The sequence below is a fragment of the Panthera pardus genome, unplaced genomic scaffold (assembly GCF_024362965.1).
Source record: "Panthera pardus isolate Hobbes unplaced genomic scaffold, ASM2436296v1 HiC_scaffold_27, whole genome shotgun sequence".
NCBI lineage: Eukaryota > Metazoa > Chordata > Mammalia > Carnivora > Felidae > Panthera > Panthera pardus.
This window is the reverse complement of record NW_026526843.1, coordinates 21231453-21242455: the sequence shown is the minus strand read 5'-3', so window position 1 is coordinate 21242455 and position 11003 is coordinate 21231453. Positions and strand designations below refer to the sequence as shown.

Genomic DNA, 11003 nt, shown 5'->3' with positions numbered 1-11003 from the left:
GCATCCATCCATTGGAAACTAAATTCAAGCCAGTGTACATGAGTGCCTGCATTTGACAGTATAAAGAGACTTACATAAACCAAACAGAGCAGGGAGAGCTGTGATAGCCACTGGTCTCCTTTTCCTCCTTGGTCCTCAGGATCATTGAATTCAAGAAAGAAATATATTTCTGATCAGGAAATGAGATTTCTGTTATGATCCATCTATTATAATCTGTATATCTAGGTATCATCCTACACAGTTTGCAAAACACTCATATACATTGATACTTTCAACAATTCTACAAGCTATTACCTCTATTTTACAGAGGAAGAAAAATAAAAGTTAATAGGTAAAATAACTTGCCCCCATCCACATAGCTAGCAAGCAATTTAATTCTTTTATTACAAGGTAGGGAGCTGTTACAACTTAGATTTAATATCTTTATAGTGAAATTCTAAATTTGCATCACCATACTTATGTTTTCCTACAATTGACAAGGTTTCCTAGTATAGGTGCCAACCCATGGTAGAATCTGTGAATCCTGAGCACCCCCTCCTCATCTTAGTGAGACTTACAGCATTTGAGTTTGTTAGCTTATTTGGGGTTTTTTTCCGTGCATTACTAAAAGCTGAGCTATACCTGAGCAAAATGTTTCAGAAGGCAATGTTTGTTCCATACCAACTGACCAGATTGTCTTCTATGGTATACTTGCCTTCTGTTTGACTTGTATTAGAACTGTGAGTTCATGTCTTCTAAGAAACACTGTGCAAATTACTCTTTTCTTCTGAGTCTCAGTTTCCTCAACTGTAAAATTGAGATAATAGTGGCAATCTACTACACAGGGCTGTTGTAGGAAATGAAGTAATGTCTGTAAAACACCAGGTACATACTAGTCACCCAATAAATGATGATGTTGTGATGGGGTAGTAGTGATTATAAGGGTAGTACTAATTATAATTATAGCTTCCAGATCATTCCCTTGCTACTTCCCATAAAAACATTTATCCCAGTTCTCCTCAAAGCCCTATCTGCTTGCCTAACCTACTAACTCACCTCCTAACCTACTGAGGATAATTCAGTGTGTTACTTCCACTAGATAATATATATGCATTTTAACAAGATGCTTGAAAAATACTTGTCATACTTTTCCCAAAAAATAACCAAACCAAAAGTGCTGTACCCCAAAGAAAGAGATTTGGGGGCTAGTTTTAGTTTGGCTCTACCCACCTTCTGCAGGCAGACCCTTATTCTATCTGGTATAGATCCAGGCCTGACTGGTTGTGTTTGGCTCCCCATGCAAAAGAAAAAGGGAATAAAGCGTTTTGCTAGGTATTCCAGAAATTGACTTTTAAGCCAAGCTATTTGAAAATGCTATTTTGAAAACAAAACAAACAGAAGAATAAAACCAAACAAGGCTTTGTCATTCCAATCTCCCTAGCTCCCTGCCTCCCTGAGTCCTAAGCCCTCTACCCCCCAACAGAAACACACACACACACACACACACACACACACACACACACACACGAAACAAATATATAGAGACCCAGGTAAGTTGTGTAAAAGATCATAATGTTCTGTCACAGTGGGGCCAAGGGTAAATGTTGTGCTGCACTGTAGTCAAAGGCATTTGTTAAGAAATAATGCACGAGAAGGGGAGCACAGATGTTGTCAGAAATGTGAAAAAAAATACCTCTGTGCTTCTCAAAATTGATAAACATAAAAAGGCTGAATACAGGACAAAATCAGTCAGAACCTTCTTTTTCTGATAATATTTGATTTGCCATAGTTATTTCTGAACACCCTTATGGTGCACAAGAAGTGATAAAATCTTTTAGATGTAAGTTGATCTTTTCCAGAGGAGCAGAATAGCCTGGCTAGGGTATCTGGCTGCTGTGGATTTTTATATTTTAATCCAACATTGATAAAGCTTTTTGTATAAGACAAAGGGCTGTGTCGTATGTTCATCCAAGTGAAATTGACAATACAGAATGCGACTTTATTCCTCAATTTATAATCTCTTTCAGTGGGGGAGGTTTTTATCCTTGGTAAATTTTCAATGAACCCAAAGCTGAAGGCTCTTGGCTATGGGGCAGTACAAGTCTTCTAAACAAGAAATGGTTTTATCCAAGATGGAAAATTTCCATGGATCCTGGCTAAAGTCTGCTTTTTAAATCAAAGGTATAAGACAAACAATAGGACAATTAATTCAGAAAACTTTAAGTACAAACCAGGGTCAGCCTCACTAGAAGTGGCTGTCTATGTTTATAATTCCCCATTAGCTAGGCATGTGGTATTCAAATTCATTCTCTTGGAGTAAAACACAGAAGTGCTGGTTAAAAGGTACTGTCCCAAAAGAGAAGTATGCATATATTTGTTCATCAAGAAGGAGCCTAATCTTGATAGAGCCACAGCGTTTGAACATTACCAATGGATGTAAGTCTGACAGAGGTCCTGGATTCTGGAGTTTGGGGGTGGAGGAGGTGGAGCAAGTGCTGAAAAGACTTGTGGTATGACATAAAATTACATCATCAATTAAACAATTTTGCCAAGAGCCAGCTCTTTTGGCCTTCCCCATCTCTAAGCATCTTCTTACTTTACACTAGACCCTGAATGACTATGAATGATAACCACTAATTATTACCTTGATAGGGTTTTCATCAGCCTTATCTGATAACTATGAAAAGCAGAGAATACATTTCCTCACTTCTGATGTTGCTTTCCACGACTTCCCCCTCACTTTTTCTCAGGAAGATGGAAGTCATTGAAGTGGTCAGAAAAAGCCTGTTGCATTTGTCCCAGCCCCTTTATCTACTCTTGGTCTTGGGAGTAAGCTATCTACACAGAATGTATGTTCTGTTCTGCCCTTCCATGCAGAAAGTGTTATAGGAACATAAATACGCACAGAGAGGGGAAGGGCAATGTGATGGTCTAGTGCTACCTCTGTGTAAACAAGACTGAGATGCAGTATTAAGAAGCTCACTTATCCACAGATATAAGCTACATTTTTAAATATCAGCTTAATTGGGATTAAATGGGTTATTTTCATTTCCCATCTGCCTTTCTATTTTTTCCTAAGTATCTATTGATTTAGAATTCAAGGTTTTATTCATTGAACTTCCTTCAATCCAAACACCTGACGCATTAGACCAAGACCATAGAGAAGTAGACTAGAATTAGAATTAGCAGACTAAAGTAACATGAGAAGGATCTCTGGGTGGAGCCAGGGCACATGGTTATAGGTCTTGGGCTTCAGTATATAGACAAGATATTTTGAAGTTGGCAGTTTGTATAGGCTTACATTAGGCCAAGAGTCTAGTTTTTATAATTATGCAATTGGATTTTAAATACACAAGGCCAAAATTAACTACTTAGTGAGAAATTTCTCCAAATTGGATTGACGTTCATAGATCATGGACTCCTGATATTTGGGTAGACTGGCACCCCTAGCAAAGCTAAAACCAAGATACCTTCCTTCTATTATTTTATCTTCATATAACATTGAGTTTACCACAATACTTAGCAATTCTGAGTACTAGATATGGACAATATAATTTTGTATAGAATAACTTCTTTAGGTATTAGCCAGTGTATTAGCTATCACTGCATAACAAATTACCCCAAAACTTAGTGGCTTAAAACAAAAACATTTATCTCACAACCTCTGTAGGTCAGGAATCAGATATAGCTTAGCTGGATCTTCGATGTTAGGGTCCTTCACAGGCTGCAAAGTATTTTCCAAGGTTGAAATCACCTCAAGGTTTACCTCAAGGGGGAGGATCCACTTCCAAGCTCACTCACATGGCTGTTGTCAGAATTCAGTTCTTCAGACTGTTGGACTAAGGTCCTCATTCCTTGCCACATGGGCCTCTTCCTCGGGCTGCTCACAACATGGCAGCTATCAGTTCACACAAGTGAAAAGAGCCAGAGAGGGAGAAAGTACTAGAAACATGAAGTCACAGTTTTTTGTAACTTAATTATTAAAGTGATACCCCATCACTATGACATATTCTGTTTGTTGGAAGTAAGACACTAGGTCCAGCCCACATACAAGGAAAAGGATTCCAAAAGGGTGAATTGTAGGAAGTAGGGATCAATGTGAGCCACAAGGTAGCTATCATAGCTTGTTTGTTAATTGAAAATTATGGGGCCAGTGATATGATTATCTTGTAGGTTCTATTAATTCTTTGAACTCTGTGTAACATCAGAGACTTAGCAATGAACTAATACAAACTTTGGGGCCCAGAAGTGACCACACCCATTCCAGTAAGTAATAGCACAGGCTAAAATTGCTGAAGGTCAATCCCAGTTGGACACAGGTCTTGGGAACCTTTCTAGTTAGGATTGAGCAGAATGAGGAGATAGGGAGGATACATTCTGGTCCTTAATTTCTTTGAACTTTTACTCATAAGAGCAAGAAAGCTTTATTTTGAACTTTAATTTTTTGGATTTTAAGAAATTTGGACTTTCTCTGGACTTCCACTGAAAAGTGCAAGGGAATTTAATATTTGGACTTAAATGTCCCCTTATAATTGTGATAATGGCAGGCTGTACTCAAATGAGTGGCATCTTACTGTTGCACATTATTATTACAGTGTCTTAATGTCATCCTTTGATCACACTGTATATCATTTGATAGATGACTTAAGACCATGTAGCTGGACATCATTTGAAAAGGTTAATAGAATAGAGAATGAATTTTTATCATTGGGCATGGCATGATCTTGATATTAATTTAATTAAATATAGTCTTCAGACACATTTCAGAGCCTTCTGAGTGTACTACCATGTACATTGCCCATCAGCAGCAGACCAGTGATTATTGGGGAAGTAGCTTCATCAAGGTGGGAATAGGACTGTCATAAACTTCTGACCTCCCCACTCTACAGAGATTGCTCAACAGTTAAACTTGGTGAGTTAAGAGAAGAATAAACTGGGTAGTATCAGGGGAGACTCTTCTTCCCACTCCAGATGTTTCTTTCCATATGTTGCGATATACCTATAGGGAGGAGGAGACTGAGAAATAATGTAACTGGTTGTAAAGCCTGGGACAAGGAAATGTGGATGCACAGTTCTGTCCAAACATCTTCTTCTTGGGATATGGCAGACTACAAAGGAGCTGTGATCTGCTCTGTTTTCTGCCGAACAGTGAGAGGGGCCTGGCCCTGTAGAGGGTACTGAAATGGCACAGGCTGTGAGAGAGGGGGTAAGTCTCTCTAACACAGGATCACAGTAATGGAAAGCCCACTTGCTCATAGATCTATATAGGGTGTACTTCACCCTAGACTTTAAGGTGATAATTTAGGTTATCTTTGGATTACTTTTAATTTCTCGTTGTTCAGAACCCAAGTAAAATACTATGATCTTGATTGGCCTCCCACTTGCTCACAAACAGAAGTGGTCTGTCTATGAAGGGAAATTTGCTTCACAAGATGGCATGGGATAGAGAATTCCAATGGAGAATGGGTGGGGGTACCCTACACAGACAACATGAAAATCTTGGGAGGTTATCACCCAAAGCAAGGAGTAGGACCCTCAAAGGGGCCTTAACCATTTGGCTGAGGGCCAGCTGAGAATAACAGAACTATTCTCAGAACTTTACTTTGGAACTCAAAAATCCCTTTAAGCCCCACAAATTCTTATTTAAAAAAATTCTCCTGATTCAACAAGGTCTGAAGGCTGAAGCAGAATTGAGCAACTGTGATAAATAGCAATATGATCAGTGGCATATTTGCTCTCACAAATTCCTATTGCCTCCGGGGATTTTCCTGATGCTGGGGGACATGAATTTGCAAATAACGTCTTTCTCTGGGTCTGGAAGAGTTTCTGTCATTTTCTTCATTTTTGTTGACATTTCCCCAATAATTTATGAGCTTCCCTTGATATGTGGAAGGATCGATAGCTATGTGTGTCTTTGGGAACTAAGTGACAAAATAATATTAACATGCTCCAGTAAAAAGCACCACATTTCTCTTGTCATGGTCAATATTTGAAGTTGGCAAAACATAGAGGTGACTCATTCTTTGTGCATATCTATGTCTCCTCAGATATTCTGAAGCATGGATTCCTTTCTAAATGCCAAGGGGCAGTAGTTTTTCAAAAGAGCTAAGATACAGCATTAGGGATGTCAAGGAGCTTTCTCAGGAACTGCCATGGAAATAAAAAGTGAAAAGGTAGGCTCCATCTCTTCTCCAACTGTACCCAGGGCATCTTTGTTTTAATCTGTTTTATACATTGAATTGAAATATTCCATTTAAACACAGAGTCATACAATTTAAAAGAGTTTGAAAATCCAACAGCAAAAATACAAACAACCCAATTAAAAATGGGAAAAGGACTTGAATAGACATTTCCTCAAAGAAGATACACAAATAGCCAATAAACACAGGAAAAGATGCTTATCATCACTAATTATTAGGGAAATTCAAGTGAAGACCACAGTGAGATACTATATCAGGATGGATATAAATAAAAAAGTAGAAAATAACAAGTGTTGGTGAGGATGTGGAGAAATTGGTACCCTTGTGTATTACTGGTAGGAATATAAATGGTGCAACTGCTGTGAAAATGATATGGTTGCTCCTGAAAAGAAATTAAACATAAAATTACTACATAATTCAGCAACTCCACTCCTGGATATATACCCAAAAGAATTAGAATCAGGGGCTCAAACAGATATTTCTACACCCATAGTCATAGCAACATTATTCACAATAGCCAATGATAAATGGATAAACAAAATGTAATATATATCTACAATGGAATATTATCCAGCCTTTAAAAGGAAGGAAATTCTGATACCTGCTACAACAGAGATAAACCTTGAAGACATTATACTAAGTAAAATAAGCCAGACACAAAAGGGCAAATACTGTATGATTTTACTTATATGAGATAACTATACTAGTCAAATTCATAAAGACAGAAAGTAGAATGGTAGTTGCCAGGGGCTAGTGGGAAAGTGGAATGGGGAAATACTGTTTAGTGGGTATGGAATTTTAGTTTGGGAAGATGGAAAAATTCTTGAAATGGATAACTGGTGATAGTTGCACAACAGTGTGAATGTACTTAATGTCACCAAATGATACACTTCAAATGGTTCAAATAGAAAATTTTATCCAACTTTTAAAAGTTTAAAAAAATCACTGTTCTATGACACTTTATCAGTTTGTTGATAATGAGAAGAAATATTTCAAAGTGTATGAGGTAACCTACCCTTCTTCAAATGGTACCAGCATTCCCTTTAGGATGAAAAAATTTATGGATATTCTATTCTCTAAATATAAACACTGCCTGGCATGAACCAAATACAAACACATTGGGAGCTCAGCACAGATTCAAGGATTAAATCCACCCCCGAGGAGAGCTCAGGAAATGGGATACAGAATATGTATGAGTGTAGAGAAAGGCCTAGAGCTTCAAGGGCTGGTTGGTGCCTAGCCACACACACTGGGGGTCAAAATTATTGACCTGTGTTTTCAGTAGCTTCCATAATGGCTTACTAAAGGTATACATCAATAGACAAGGTTCTAAGACCAAGTTAGGGGAGAAGAAAAGTTGAAATTTAGGGAGTAAAGCAGATTCAATTGGATGCAGTTAAATCTAGATGTCAAAGTTGGACTAAAAGACCTAAAAACTGGGGCACACAAAGAAGATAGTCAACACAGAGAGCAAAGAAGGATTGAAATGTAGGCCCAAGTGTAGTGTGGCAAAGTTGGAGTGGTAGGAACAGTAGTCTTGAACCATCATTGACTATCAGGACACAGCACTCCAAACACTATGCCATTAGTGAAGCTTACTTAACCTCTCCCAAAAATTCTGAACCAGGTAAGGTGAGACAGTGACAAGAGAAACTATTCAGAATTTCTTTAAAATACCACCCCTAATGTTGGAGAGAAATACTCAAGGCCCAGAAGACCAGTGGAGAGGAGGGGGAGGTACCATTTCCAAAACAGTCAATTCACATATGGATGATCAAGCATGAAACACAGCACTAAGTTGAGTCATCCATGGGGTTTCAATTGTCATCAAGAACTAGGCATCCACTGGTGTCCACTTTGAAGAAAGTAAGTGCTTACAAGCACACCAGGAATTTCTATGTCAACAATAGCTAAATCATTTCAAAAATCATTTATATATTTTCTTCAAATCTTAGTAACATCCTTGACTTTTCTCTTTCTCTCATACCCCACATCCAATCTGTCAGCAAACCCCCTTCAAAATAAATGCAGAATTTGTCTCCTCTTCATCTCCTCTACCAAGCCACCATTATCTCTTGCCATGTAAACTCCAACAGCTGGTCTCCCTGCCTCCACTTCCCCTTCCTATGATCTGCTCTAAACAAAGTGACCAGAGGGAGCCATTTAAAACGTAAATCAAATCATTTGCAGATGTACAAAAAGGCAGTACAAAGCAGACTAGGAGTGTAAGTCCAGAGCTAGACTGCCATAATTCAAACTCCAGATCCATAACTTCCTAGCTGTATGACCTTACCAAGAAACTTAATCTCTTTGTATAACTTTCTGTCTTCCTTACAACAAAGGTAATATTAGTAGCTATATTGTAGATTTGTTTGAAGATTATATGAATTGATACACCCAACACATCTAGCATAGAGCTTGGAACCATAAATATTAGCTATTGTTATGTCACACAACTGCTCAAAACCTTCCAAACGATACCCATCATGCTTAAAATAAAAATCACAAGTCTGTACTATAGCTTAAAAGACCCTATGTGAACCACTAGCCTTTACATACTTCCCTGATTTCACTTTCTATCATTCTTTTCCTTGCTCAACTAATTCTATTCACATTGGACTCCTTGCTGTTACTAGAACACCCTAGACATTTGTAATTTCATTTGTTCATTCAACAAATATTCACAGCGACTACTGTGTAACAGGAACTGCTCTAGGTACTTAAAATACATAATGAACAAAACAGATGAAAATCCATACCCTTTATAAACAAATCTATGCCTTCCCCACTCCCATCTTTGTCTCCTAAATCCTATTTCCCTAGGTAAATCAAACATAAGTGAAAGTTGACCAGGAGAAATGTGGGGCCAGGTAGGGGCAAAAGACAAAAGTGAGAGAGAAGTGGGAGCCTAGTTTCTCACATGAGTGTTAGGTTTCCAAACATTGGTTTATTAAGGAGTCCTGAGACCTCAGGGCCAGTCACCTAATAATATCTCTCAGTCCCAAGCCATACCAATCTGCCCAGTAAGCCGGTCCCGTCCTCCCTGGGCAAGGCCCATGCACATAAAATTAATTGCACTCATGTCCCCACATGAAATATTGAAGGACTTCAAACCGACATTGTAAGAAAATGACTTATTTTGCTAACACAATAAATATGGCATGGTCCAATAGGTCATTGCTTAGGTAGATAGTAAGGAGATTATTTTAAAACATATGACTAAATTGTTGAGACATGGAGAGTGGATAGTTTTTATTAGTGCATACTGGAGGGAAGAAAATCCACAATTTTTTTAGTTTGTTACTAAACTAATTTCTGAGTTTCAAGACTTCTTTGTATTCTGTAAGGTGAACGAGAACACAAATTATTAAGCCAGTCCAACAGGAGACTAGAACACTCCTGGCCCTGACCCAAGGACTTCCTGCACACGGCACAGACTTCCCACTCAAGCTCCTCTGCACAGTGCTTAGCCAATTAGCAGAGTGATAAGGCAAAGTGAGGACACTTCATGAAGACCCTAGGTTTTCAGGGCCTGTGCATGCTACAGGAGACAGGCTGCAGGAACTAACTACCTGAGGTCTCTGGGTGAAAATAAAAGGTTGGACAGCCAACCCAGCACTGACAAACCTGGTTTTAAAAAGCCCTGATGGTCATATGTCCTAATCATTCCTCTCTCTTTCCTTATTTAGCATTGGGCCTAGCTGGCTACTAGGCCTCATCCCCTACCCTAAGGCAGCAGGGAACAAATCGTTTGTGAGCCAAGGTTGCTGTTTACAGGAATCTGGTAGTAAATCTTTCTTTGAAGCAAAAATGACTGCAAAATTCTTCTGCACATCTGCACTAGGTTTATGGATTTTCTGTTTTCCCATTGTGTATATTTTTAATTCTACAAATACCACATGCGTACATTCTTGTAAAAATGTAATTGGTACACATAAAGTTAAAGGCCCCCTTGACCACTACCTCCCTATTCTATTCCCCTACCTAGAGACAACCACTATGATCAATTTGCTCTATATCACACAAAGCCTTTTCCGATTCATCTTTGTTCTTGTATATACCTTAATTTACAAAGTTGTTTTGAGGGATTTTTCTTTGAAAGAAATAGTGCCAAACTATTATAGTGTATTTTCTGCTTGCTTTATCTCCTTAACAATATGCCTTAGAGATTTTCCCTGTTAGTAGGTACAGAGTTATCATATTCTTTTTAACTGTTACATAATATTCCATAATAAGGTGGTACCATTGTTTGTTTGTTTGTTTATTTATTTATTTATTTATTTATTTATTTATTTAATTTCAATATATGAAATTTATTGTCAAATTGGTTTCCATACAACACCCAGTGCTCATGCCAAAAGGTGCCCTCCTCAATACCCATCACCCACCCTCCCCTCCCTCCCACCCCCCATCGACCCTCAGTTTGTTCTCAGTTTTTAACAGTCTCTTATGCTTTGGCTCTCTCCCACTCTAACCTCTTTTTTTTTTTTCCTTCCCCTCCCCCATGGGTTTCTGTTAAGTTTCTCAGGATCCACATAAGAGTGAAAACATATGGTATCTGTCTTTCTCTGTATGGCTTATTTCACTTAGCATCACACTCTCCAGTTCCATCCACGTTGCTACAAAGGGCCATATTTCATTCTTTCTCATTGCCATGTAGTACTCCATTGTGTATATAAACCACAATTTCTTTATCCATTCATCCGTTGATGGACATTTAGGCTCTTTCCACAATTTGGCTATTGTTGAGAGTGCTGCTAGAAACATTGGGGTACAAGTGCCCCTATGCATCAGTACTCCTGTATCCCTTGGGTAAATTCCTAG

The 11003-nt window shown here is 38.4% G+C and overlaps 1 protein-coding gene across 2 annotated transcripts in view; it reads right to left on the bottom strand.

Annotated features, from left to right (window-relative positions):
- Positions 1–360: 360 nt before the first annotated feature.
- Positions 361–11003, bottom strand: part of SMARCA1 (SWI/SNF related, matrix associated, actin dependent regulator of chromatin, subfamily a, member 1) — a 279873-nt gene continuing 269230 nt past the window's right edge. For both annotated transcript variants that reach the window (XR_008418391.1, XR_008418392.1), the window contains one exon: positions 361–6561. The gene's annotated coding sequence lies outside the window, so the exon portion shown is untranslated. The remainder of the gene's footprint in view (positions 6562–11003) is intronic.